We start from the raw sequence: 14,022 nt of genomic DNA on the forward strand, positions 1-14,022 counted from the left end.
CCCCCACGGCTGAAAGGGCGAGCATGTTTAGCGCGACGGGGCCGCGAACCCGCGACCCTCGGATTACGAGTCACACGCCTTACGCGCTAGGCCATGCCGGGCCTTATTTTTATGCACTTTAAATAAAAAAAGTCAAGATTACTTATTGATGAGAGAAGCTAGTTACATAAATGAAGTATTCTCTGGCATTTTTTAAGAACGGCGCTTTATTTTTAAAAGATATACAATACATAAAAATATACAATATATAAAGATATGCATTTCAAAAACAAAGTTGTTTTAAGTTTGAACTTTATTAATTAACTAATTTTTCATCACATTCGCAAGTATTAACAGTAGATAGAAAATAAATTATTATTTTTTATAATTTTTTCTAGTTTTAAAGTGACATTTAAAGTTTAGTTTCTCGCCACAGATGGAAGTGTAATTTATCGCAGTATACATAGAAACTTTATTTTTGTTTATGTTAAAAACAAGCGATTGCACGTCGTGATAACAAGGATGTCAGCTTCTTTTATTCCGTACAAATGCATTCAAACCACCAGTCGGAAACCTTCTAGTGGCGTATGTTGTTATGATATTCCACGGAAACTGGTAATTTAACAGGAGGAATAGTCGTTAGAGGGCAAAAATTGTAAGCTTTTCAATAACGTTATACTAAACTGTCAGGGCAATATTTCTTTACCTCGAACAAAAATGTGTAATAAATTATGGCACGTGATTCCACCTCCCATTTACTTTACATTTCTGTAGTTGATTCTGTGATGTTCATAATAACTATTTAAATGTGAGAACAATATTATCTTTCGACAACAACTAACATAGCGTTCTTAGAACTTTAGAATGTAAAATTATTATATACTTATGAATTATTTGTTTTTATTGCAAAACTTAGCCCATCTGCTGCCGTCCTTATTTTGAAATACTGACCATAGAGAAGGCAACCAGTCAACAGCACCCACCATGCTAAAGGATTGACTGTTATTCTTATAATGCACTTAACATTAAAGTGCAGTAATATTTCGTTAGCTTAGAATCCCAGGGCCAATTCGTGCCATATGAAATTATTACTAACAAATACAGGTTAATTGTCGTATACTAAATAAAACGAAGTCAGTTAGATCGAAAATATAAAATATCGGATATTTTGATAAGTAGCTTTAACTCATGTTAATGGTTTGAGGTGTAGGTAGCCTCATATTCACTATGCACGGCCAACATATTCGTACATATTAACCTTTTATATAAATAGTCTAGGCAGGTCACTTAATTGTTTTAATTACTTTAAACATACACCACTGCTTAACAGTTTATAAACATTGTTCAATCAAATAAAATACTAAAGTAAAATATTTCACACGTGAAGCACGAATTTCTGTTCTGGTCGTAACATAAAATACGTATCAAAGTTTCTGATTGTTTAAATAATTTTATTATCTTCAGTAAAACAACAAATACAGTATAGGAAAAATGAACATTCGTCGTTTGCTTTCTTTTACTACTATAAAGTTTTTCATTAGAAAAGAGAAATGCCGGAAAAAGGTCCCCTAATGATGATATTATTAAAAATAACAACAAAGTATGTCTTCTTATTGATTTGCTCAGCATGGCCAGGTGGTTAAGGCATTCGGCTTGTAATCTGAGGGTTGCTGGTTCAAATCCCTGTTACATTAAACACTCTCGCCCTTTCACCTGTGGGGGCGTTATAATGTTACGGTAAATCCCACTATTCGTTGGTAAAAGAGTGGCTCAAGAATTGGCGGTCTGTAAAGCGTTATAGACAACACAGAAAAAAGTTTTAACACTGAAAAAAATCCCAAATGATTTACACACATAGCAATGCTTACTGAAAACATGTACCTACATTTACAAATCTATAGTTGTTTTTTTAAAAAAAAACTAACAGAGTGGATGTTTTAAAAAATAATCTTTATTAAAGAACAGTTTAAAATAAAAACACTCATTTCTTAATGACTCCTATAAAATTATACTGACAGTGTTAAACCTGCATCAGCGCTGTAAGTTTATGCGAAGTGAATATAGAACATTGTTATCATTTACACGATAATGCTTTTGTTTTTTTCAAAAAGGAAATAGATTTTATTTATGCTGCATGCTGTATATTCCTAGTATATGAAACATTGTGGTTTCAATACTCTCAGATGTGATTAAATACAAAGCTTATTTTCTGTTAGATAACATGCGAGTGAAATATATTGCTAAGTGATTGCTCTATTTGATTCAAAACAATACTAAAATAATATTAAAATTTTGTCGATATTGAAATTTAAGAAATGTTCTCAAGTTTGTGCCTTAACGTTTCATTAGATGAGATCGAATAAAATGATGAGATTGTTTCTTTCACGTGTTCACGCACCAATCGTGAACTTTCTTTCTTCCTATTTTTTTTTCGATTTCAGTTGATCGACAGTCCAGCACAAAATTTCCAGGAAAAACTGAACTTTAATAATAATAATAAATCATTCATCTTTTCTGACAGTCGAATGATTTGGAAATCATTTCATTACATACGTCCTAAAACCACTCCACTTCCGACAGTGTGACTGTATCTTGTTGTGTATTTGGTTTTTTAGCGCTTCGTGTAGTGCCACGTATACGTGGCAACATAAGTCGTTAGGCTTAGTTCATATTCATAATTTATTGGGTGGGTTGGTAATCTTTTTTATGGCTTTTTTCATCCGGTCTGGGCAGATAGATGACCGATTCGTAGAGTGTCTATCTTTCAACAAAAGTTTTGTTGACAAGGCAACCATTGAATCTCCTGAAGCCGGAAAGTCGTTAGACTGAGAGGCTCGACCCAAAAAACAGTTTGTGTTCGAAGAAACTGTGGTGTGTATGATGGAGTTGCTAACTTCCATCAGCGATACACTTATCCATGTTTGAATTTGTATTTCCGTTCAACAAAACTCTGATGTTTCCTTTTCCCATAAACGATCTAGAAAACGAGATCTGCACTTTCTTCGTTTAATGGATCCACACTAGTTAACACTTGGTATATTTGTATGCAGAGATAAAAAGTTTACAAAAACCTAAACTCCATGTCTGCTTGCGCTAATTACCTTTCTATTTTATAGCGCTTCTCTCTGCGGTTTTTCTACAATTATTCATTGAAAATAAATCAAAGTTACATATTTATTATAAAAATATACGAACCACTATTTCAGTCATTCGTCGTTACCTTCGTAACTATTGTCAAAAGTTATTGGTCTTAAAATTTAAGGTTTCTATACAAGAAGAATAACACCACAACGTGTTACAATTCCTGTTTATTTGGAGAAGACGAATGCCAGTAAAGATTAGAGTGGTTCCATATAAAACCTCAAAAATATATAAAAAAATAAGGTGATTTATTTTTGATCAAAATCATAACTATTAAATTCCTGTTTAAAGTTAGTAGAACAATAAACGAAAGATAACCCTTGTACGAAGTTTTGTTTTGTTAATAAGTTTGCAGTGAAAGTGTATTCTGGTTTTTGAAAACTTTTTGCTCAAAAATTATTCAAAATGCTTAATAAATTATTTTGCTTTTAACTCTACCTGCAAGTTTACAAACATTCTTAACACAATAGATAAAATTTTGGTTAACATGTTATGTTAATGTCAACAAATTACTTCCGTTTAATGTTTTACTGCAAGAGAACAATAAACTATTGAACGAAAGTGTGGAATATTTTTAATGCGTGACTGAAATAATTTTTTTTATAATTTATCACAATTTGTTTTTACACAAGCTGCATATTTATAGGTATATTCTAGTCATTTAAAGGTACTTTGTTGTAGTATTTATTGGTAGTTTCAACTCATATGTATAAGTAGTTTCAACTCATATTTATAAGTAGTTTCAGCTCATATTTATAAGTAGTTTCAACTAATATTTATAAGTAGTTTCAACTCATATGTATATGTAGTCATACTTATAGATAGTTTCAGTCATATTCATAGGTACTTTATAGCCATATTTATAGGTGATTTATAGTCATATTCATAAGTAGTTTCTAGTCATATTTATAAGTAGATTCCAGTCTCACTCTTAGATAGTTTCTAGCCACATTAATTTGGTACTTTCTAGCCGAATTCCTAAAATCAGGGGTTCAGTTCCCCTCAGTGGACTTAGCAGATAGCCCAATATGGCTTTGCCATAAGAAAACGCACACAAGCCATATTTATTGGTAAGTTCTAGTCATATTCATAGATAACATCAAATCATATTTATAGGTAACTTCTAGTTGTATTCACAGATAACTTCAAGTCATATTTACAGGAAAGTTCTAGTCATATTCATAGATAACTTCTAGTCATATTTATAAGTGAGTTCTACTCATATTCATAGATAACTTCTAGTTATATTTAAAGGTAGCTCCTAGTCTTTACTAGAAACTGCTCATTGCTGTTACTAAACAGAAAAAAAATACTCTTCAGGTTCTGAATCACCAATGGAGGTCTTTCACTGCTAAATTAGCGAATATAGGCCTCGTGTAGCTTTTGCGTGAAATTAAAAAAACAACAACAAATAATCAATCAAATTATGTATTAAGAAATAGTCCAAAAGGATTGTGGAAACGAAGTTTGTACAGAAAAGATTTAGAAAACGATGAAAACATAATTATGTAATTTATAAATGTACACTCTATACCTTCTTAAAAAATGAAAGCATATGGAAGCCTAACTAGGCATTAAATTTGGTAATGCGATTTTTTCTCATAACTAGTGAGCACATTTTTTTTTTTTTTTTAATAAAAGCTTGGTGTGTCTAAGCGGTAGCGTTACTGGACTTCTAGCTGTAGGCTAATGTTTCGTGTCCGTTGGCACAGAAACGTGCTCTGCACTTTAGGGCCGTGAGTAGGACTGAAGAGTGACTGTTTGTTTTGTTTTGAATTTCGCGCAAAGCTACTGAGGGTTATCTGCGCTAGCTGTCCCTAATTTAGCAGTATAACACTAGAGTGAAGGCAGCTAGTCATCACCACCCACCTCCAACTCTTGGGCTACTCTTTTCCCAAATAATAGTGGGATTGATCGTCACATTATAACGCCCCCATGGCTGAAAGGGTGAGCATGTTGGTGTCACAGGGATTCGAACCCACGATCCTCAGTTTGCGAGTCGAGTGCCTTCGCCACCAGGTCATGCAGGACAGAGTGACTGGGGAGAGTAGCTCGCGGATTTACTATGGTCTATCAGTTCAAAATGTAAATAAGCTATACATCAGTAGTTCTTGTTCAAGTTTTTTGCAAGAAATTATGAAAATAAATTTAAAATGTATTATGAAGAGTGAAATAATTATATTTTCCACGAAATGCTTTAAGACTTGTACTGGGGACATCGAATGTTTATGTTAATTACAACATAAATTACTAAAAACTATTTATCCATGTTCTATAATTTCTTTGGGCGAAATATTGAATTTTATGTTTTTGTTTGTTGTCGTCTTTAAATTCTAGGTCATATTTTGTTGCTGCTGTAATGGAAATTTGTTATAATAAGAAAAAATCGAAAAGATTTATTAGTATTTTGTTGCCTTCGCTATGAAAGCTGAAGTAGGCTTAACAACACAGCAGCAAAAAACTGGATTTCATTAAGGTTCACTAAAACGAAAAGATAAGTTTATGATCATAAAAATCTAACAGAATAAGTTTACAGTGCCAATTTCTACTTGAGTTGGCGAGAAAGTCAAGTCAGCATCTCACTCTAATTCCACAGGGGACAACTTTGCTGTTCAAACGACAAATCCACCTAGGAAATAATTATAACTTCATCACAGGCTTCGTTTCCATCATAATTCTCTTGAAGGAGGTGTATAATTTTGTCCAAACAACATCCCCTGATGGCATAAAGTTGTAATAAAATCATCAACCTTCTTCTCTCTGACGTTTTCATCATTATCTTCAGTCAGTGATCTTCTAACACCTATCACGTGTTTTCCTCACGAGGCTTCTATATGGTAAGCGTGTACTGTGTTCGCTGAGATCGTTAGATCCTCCGTTGTCTTACCGTAACAAGGTCAGTAACCTACAGTTCTCATCTAGTCAGTCGAAAAGTGTGCCTAAATTAGATTTGTTGAATAACTTGACCATTCAAAATAATCCTAAATTACATTCTGCCGTTATAGTTATAAAGTGTATTTATAACTTATTTCAGTTTGTTTCTCCTAGAGTGTTTCGTGCTTGATGTCAATCAAACCTTTCTGTGACATCCAGGTAAGGCAGAATATTTATCGCTCTAGTTTTAATTACTAATGGTTATAACCGACTGTAGGCGGATACTAGAACAACAAGGAATGGTATATTAAAGTGTGTATTACTTTGTCTATATCGTGAATACCATGTATATATAATCTAGTGAAAGGAAATTATTCAAAACACAACAAATGAATTATCAGTGGCATACTTAGAACTGAAAAACTTCCAAATTTCAACGATCAAAGATACATAACAAAAATTACATTAGAAATTCATCAATTTCTTAGATAAAACAGATAAATTATTCCTATAATCATTAGTCATAGACGGCAATATTATTGTGTCATTATTGTGTCACATTATAGCTTGTACTCTGGGGATCCTCTTAACTTATGCGGATTTTTTTTTATTTTTGTATTTGTTTGTTTCACTTAACCTGTATAGTCGTCAGTGTCTCATTATTCCTCCGGCCACAGTGGTCCTAATGCTTAAAAGGATCATAAGTTTTTCGATTCTAATGGGCATTTCTACCATGTCAAAGGTTTCGGATTTTTTCCACTTAAAACAGATGATATATTTATCACAAAATACTTATATCATTATTATTTTATATTTCTCATATTAATTTAGTACAATCAAACGTAATCATATTTTTAAGTTTATTCAGTTTCCAAGATATTGTAACTGTTCAAATTGTTGGTTGGATTCTTTGGAGCTATTTGATTAAAAAAATGCGAAGTCCAGCACTCTTAGTAATAATAACAGAAACGATTTATTTATTCTATCACAACTTTTTGTTTTGCATTATCTGATAGGTCTAAGGTCACAGAATTGGCTAACGCAACAGTTTTATTCACTTTCTAATTTCTGTCGTATGTAGGTACAGCAGTTTCTTGATCAAAAGACAACTAAGTATTCACAAAACTTCTTACACTAACAAAACTAGCAAAATTGAATAATAAACTCACTAACTTGTAAATCATTCACCCGCTGCATCAGACTTGAAAATCAACAACCAATTGACTAAATTTACTGAATAAACTATTTATAACGTTCAAATATTTTCCAAGCCTTCAAAAAAGATCTAGTGAAAGTACTACGAACTTATAACTTCAGATTGTCTCTGATTAAAGAATAATAGAAACGCTTAAATTTATAAAAAAAAACCAACAAAAAGATCCAAACTAAAACACTGATCTGTATTATAGATGTTTGCCCTATGAAGATTATAACCAAATTTGTTTTAGTCATTTTTCAAAATCAATTTCAATAACAAATCATTAACTTTATAAAGAGTACATTTAATGTATAAGATAAGTGATAATTATTTTGTTCTAGTTATTGTGATTTGCATAAGCGCATGAGAGCTTCCGTAGTAATTTGCTTTCAAGTTTTATGTATGAGGGTCAGATTCTATAAAGTGGGTGTCTATGTCTTGTTAGCGATAAATGTCAACAATGAACGTACATTATATAATCGATTTGTTTTAAAACAATGTATTCAAAACAAGTCTGGCACATGCACAAAAACAATTCGTTATACTCTTGGTTATTACAGTTGAATCGAGAACTTTTAATAATTTTCGTTTTTCCTTGTAGGTGTTGCTCCTATCGTGAGGCACCTTCATCACTAGAGCCTAGTATTTTGTTTAACTTAACCAATATAATGACCTTGATCGATCCAGCACAGCACTCCCTTCCAGATCTCAGTCCCATTCCTCTTTGTCTTTTGCATTGTCTTCCATTAATCAGTACACAAAGATGAACCTTGCCTGTCATCTGGTCATCTGATACAAAAGTATTTCTCAGTACTGCACTACTGCACCCATTGTCTCATAAGACCTTCACTTGTTTTGTCTAGCATGTTGTGATTTGTTGGAACCTCTGGATGATTGTCACATGCTTCAATCACCATCGGCACTGTTGTATCATGGAGATCGCATTTTCTTCTTGTGGTAAATTTGATGAGTTGTCTTAATTCTATTTTTTATGGCAATAGTCACCCTTTTCTTGTTTCATGCTAGTTATGTCAGTCCATCTTGTAAAGTATTACTGTAGATGTGTCACAAACTGAAATACACTTTCTCCAGTAAGAAAGAGCCTTCTTTGGTAAGTTCACAGCTGTTAAACAAGGCCCCTTTTAACTTCTTATAGTCTATGGCATCTTCTGATGTCATCCCTGCATACACTAGTAGGCCTTTTCCTGTGATAATGGGCTGAGACAAACTTTTCAGTCACCTTTGTAGCAGTTCTGACTTTGGGTGAACCATTTACATCTCTCCAGGAAAGCACCCATGCTATCTTTCTGTTCACCAAATTTAGGCAGCAGGGATCGGCTGGCCCTGACGTCACTGTCATTCTTGGGTTCTTCCTCTTCGTGTTGGATAAACTTGGCAATATCAATTTGTGCTCTTATCCAATCTTTTTCCTATCTCTCCCCGTCGCTCCTTTTCTTTTTTCGCCTTTCCTTTTCTCTTCTTCTCTTTCTGTAATTATTGCTGTTACTTAACAAACTCTCGTAGTTCACCATGTTTGATCCCAAGACGCTTGCCCCTTTTGATTCACTTATAGTCAGTCGTGGTTATATAGCGGGATTATATTGTTTACAAAATTTTCGCCACCACCACAGTTATGCATATATAAGCCTACTTCTGCTGTCGTTCATGTCTTCTTTCACCACTGTATAATCCTGACATGATTGCTAAGTGTCAATTTTTTGTTTAGGGGCCAAGAATTTTTACAATAAATATACGGTAAAAAATCCACTTGTTTTAAAATAATATATTTAAATCAAGTCAAACGTATGTACGAAAAATTCGTTACTCTATTGGTTCTCACAACTAAATCTAGAACTTCAAATAATTCGCTTTTTTTTTTCAAAAGTCTCCATAGGCTAGTTAAGTTACTTTAAAACTCAACTGGCAAGTCGAAATATATTATATTTGTCTGTTATCACAATACAATCAGTGATAAATTCACTTATGTTACTCCGTGGGTTACTACAGTTGTATTCAGAGCTTTAAGCAATTTTCTTTTGTGTCAAAAGTACACAGAGTCTCGTTCAATTAATTTAGAATTCAGCTGAAAAGACGAATTATTCTTTTCCATCTCTGTTGTTACACTACAAGATATAAACACATTTTAAAATTACCACTATAACTATTTCTTACCACAGTCGTATCCAGAGCTTTAAATAATAGTTTTTTTTGTCAAAGTCCACACAGGTACGTCCACTTACTTTAAAACACCCTCTGACAAGACAAATTATTCTTCCCTATCTCTGTTATACAATACAAACTGTGAAACTCACTTTAAATATTGCTTGTTATGGTTAAACTGCAATAACACAGTTTATATTCCTTTTTTTACTTTTACTGACTTAATCTTCTTCTTTGCACCTTTTATCTGCACATATTTATAACATACAACAAAGAAATCTGTCTCTCACTAGTACAGTGGTAAGTCTACGGACTTACAACGCTGAAATCAGCGATTCGCTTCTCCTCGGTAGGCTCCACAAATAACGTGATGTCATTTTGCTGTAAGAAAACATATACACAGAAAAAATCTAAGAATATCTATCCCTCTAGTAACAACACTATTAAACATAACGAGAAAAATGTAGAAACACCAAGTAAGATAGCGTCAATAGTATTACAAAAGCCAAGTTCAACAATCACACAACGAGCGCCTCGTACAGGGCTACGTAACGAAACTTGTCATAGCTATCACATTCGAAGTAATTAATTTTTACCACTGTTGTTATGATAATTAAATGATCATTAAATATTTAATTGATAAATAAACTAAGTTATAAATCTTAAGCTAGACAATGTTTTATGTCCAACATCTTGATAGCATGCCTGTGGTTATTATTTCAGATTCTTTCAATGCAGGTGTAAGTCAAGTGTAAGGTAAGTGGTATTACATATGAGCACCATCTTCAAAAAGGGTGAGCACTCTATGGTGATAGAACTGTTACAAATTGAGCATGAGTAGAGCAGCGACAAGTGATTTAGAAATCGATATATGCAAATAATTTAAAAAAAAAAATCAAATAGAAAAAACTTTAAACCTAAAAATAAATTAGCAATGAGATATAAAATAAACATTAATTAAATCGGTAATTAAGTTTAATTGATTATTTAAGCTAATACTTACTTGCAAAATGTGTAAAGTACCATCCAGATATCAGCATGGCGCAGTGAAAATAAAAACGTAAAGCAATTAGAAAATGCAAAAACTGCAAACATCACACTTTTTATTTTTTTACTGGTACACTTACAGAAGTCAGTAACTTGAAGAAATGTGACTACCAGCACAGAGCAAAGGATATAAAAGTATTAGAAGAGGTAGTTTCCACATTTTGAAGCAATAATTAGTGAAGGTATTGTTTGTTTTTTGAATTTCGCACAAAGCTACTCGAGGGCTATCTGTGCTAGCCGTCCCTAATTAAGCAGTCTAAGACAAGAGGGAAGGCAGCTAGTCATCACCACCCACCGCCAACTCTTGGGCTACTCTTTCACCAACCAATAGTGGGATTGACCGTCACATTATAACGTCCCCACGGCTGAAAGGGCGAGCATGTTTGGCGCGACGGGGATGCGAACCCGCGACCCTCAGATTACGAGTCGCACGCCTTAACACGCTTGGCCATGCCGGGCCTAGTGGAGGTAATAATAATTTAACAGAATTCGACCTTTCGGATAGTTGTTCATGACCACAAAATGAACATCAAAGAAGAGTTATATAAGCAAAACAAAGACCTGTTCAAACTAAAATCAGAGAATAATTGTTTGTGCAAAATAAGATATATACAAATTATCCCAGATACATGGTTAATGTATTGTTTAAAGCGTGGTGAAGTGATCTGTTTTCCTGTAAATTATTTGGCAAAAAAATACAGCTAACTGGTGTAGGTTTTCATCATTTTAATAATTAGAAAATGTAGAACCTCAAGAGAAAATCAGTAGATATAAAATGCCTTAACATTAGAACTCCTGTTGGAAACAATGTCTAAAGTTGATAGATAGTATATCCCAACTTTTAAAAAATGACCAGAAGCATTAAACAGGCACGCATAATAGGATAATTGCAATAGATATGCATTTGGCAAAGAAAGTAAGCTTTTCAAGAAAATGTTAGTAAGTTAACTCATTGAAAAAATTTGATGGTGTAATGAATGAGCACTTTCTCAGACTCATAAAGAATGAAGTATGGCTTATGTAAGTCCTGCGTAGGGAGCGGATATGGATTCTCTCCAAAGAAATACCTAATGTTATTGTTATAGAGATTAAATATATGAAGAAATATTATATAACTGTTGGCTTTATCCTTGACGTAAATTATCAATAGCCAGAAGCAGCTGTCATGTAATGATCTGGAACTTCTTCATCTTTCTGTTGGAACGTGAGTGATTTAAAGTCACATGTACAAAGTATATGACATGAGCTGCTTAGAAGCATTTGTCTTTTTTGGTGCTTAAAGCCTGTCTTTTCTCTGTTAGGCATGCTTTGCACGGATTTATAATGTATGTAAGAACTGTTACATTTTCCCATAACTTTAATTTTGGCTAAATTATGTTGAAATTCACTTGTTTTATTTAACTTGTAGATTTTTAAGTGGACTGGTTTTTGTTTCGTTTTAACTGTGAGAATTAGGTTGCAGTTGTTGTGTATTTAATTAAAGGTTACATTTTGTCTTTTTACTTCCAGAGAGATTTTCAATGAACTGGTTGAAAGAACTTTTAAAGGTTAATTTTCACATTCTTTCTTTTGTTAGTTAAGCACACTCACACAACAAACACTTCCTATTGTCGAGTACTATTTATCTCCATCTGTATAGTAATAACAATTCTAGTTTTACGTTTTTGTATATGGATTCCTTCTCAAGTAAGGAGTTAATCTACTGCAGTATAAACATCATGGGCGTGGATCTTACTTCGAATGTATATATATATAGTGTTTACCTAACAGGATATCTGACAAAAATTATATTTGAAGTAAAATCCACGCCCATGATGTTTATACTGCAGTAGATGCAGCCAATGATTCTTTCTGGACATTGTTTCATTCAGGACAACCAAAGCATTTGTGTTGATTTAAATGACTGCATGAAAGGTAAGAAAGGCCAACAACAAGTTGTTGCCAATATTTCTTTGGGTCCAAAGAAATAGAAGCCTGAGTCAGATGTAGCCTGGCCTCTAACTTAAACGACCACGGACAATGATGGTTGTGTTGAAGAGTACAGTTCTTTCAGGGCTGGATAATACTTTATACATGCCTATGAACATATCCTTTCGGATAGTAGAGCTCCTGGTTGACACAAGAGCAGCAAGAACCATAGTGGATAACAATGTGTATTAGGCACTCTGTATGAAACCACCATTCCGCTAGTAGACACTTACTTCATTCTGGAAAATGATGGCAACCTAAAAGTGAAAGAAGAGGAATATCATGACCTACAGGACAAGGTGTAATTGCCAGGGAGCAACTTCCTACACATCGTAGCAAAAGGAGACATTTGGGCACATTGTTTTTTTTCAGATTTAGTTAAAATAGAATAACATTAATTTAATTTTCAGAGGTCAAGAATCCTGTATATTTTCATACCAGTGTAGATGAAAAATTAAGCTTAGTAGAACAACGGTGGAAATATTTAATCTTAATTTAACATTTATTTCCCTTTTGAAACTAATTATTTCTCATATTTTGCACAGACGTTTTTCTTTAAGTCTGTAATTATCATTGTATAGTTGATTATTGATGAAATTTGGTGAATTTAATAAACTACTTGAAAAACTGATGTAGTGATACGTAGTGACACACATATTGATCATTAGTAGACACATCACCTTTGTGTCTCATAGAATTTAATTTTGCACGGATTCAGTATGAGGATACTAATACCCATGGTTTTTAATTTCAGATACCTGGAAATTACGGTTTTGCAGAAATGTCATTATCTGATCCCAAAACGTTGCATAAATGTCACGCCCACTAATGTGTTATATATGAATAATGTAGATAGGAAATCGACTCGAACTATGAAGACAATCCTGTGAAAGAGTTTACAAAGGGGATAAAGTCAAGTTCACTGTAATGGTCAATCAAATCTCAATGGCTTCTTCACTAAGAGTGAGAAGCACTGAAATATGGAACCTTTCACATAATATTGCCCATCAGAGGAAATGGTTCAATTGGAAAAAGTGTTCCATCCAGAAAAATAATTAGAGAAGAACGTTGATGCTTAGTGCAATGTGAGCGATTCAGAGTTTTCTATGGTATATACTACTTCAGAAGCACAGCTTGTTTATTGAGACAAGCATCAATTCTACTGTTATATCAGTTTAAACTATAAACTACACTTCTTTCAATACTTTTCATGCAGTACATGATACTATAGATGATTTGTTTGTTGTAATGCCTGACGTTGATTTGAGTTCTGATGATGACGAAAGTTATGAATCTCTATCAGCTCTGGTACAGAGCTCAATGGAAGAGTCTTTCCAACTGGTCCTTAACCACCCCCTCAAATACGCCTTATCAACCAATTCTAAAGAAATATAATCCAAAGATATTCGAGAGGGAAACCTCTTACAATGAGTTCAATTCACAGTAATATAAAACATACCTCTAGATTAGCTTTGACGTGGGGAAATGTCATTGTATGGGCTTTCCTAGCAAGAATTTCATGGGAGATAGCTCAAAAATTTGAAAAGAATCACAGGTTTAAACAGCATTCGAAAGCATTAATAACAAAAATCAATGCAAAGTGAATCAATTCAAATATCGATGCAAAATATCACACTTCTGTTTTGCATCAGTTT

The sequence above is a fragment of the Tachypleus tridentatus genome, chromosome 8 (genome assembly GCF_004210375.1).
Source record: "Tachypleus tridentatus isolate NWPU-2018 chromosome 8, ASM421037v1, whole genome shotgun sequence".
Classification (NCBI taxonomy): Eukaryota; Metazoa; Arthropoda; class Merostomata; order Xiphosura; family Limulidae; genus Tachypleus; species Tachypleus tridentatus.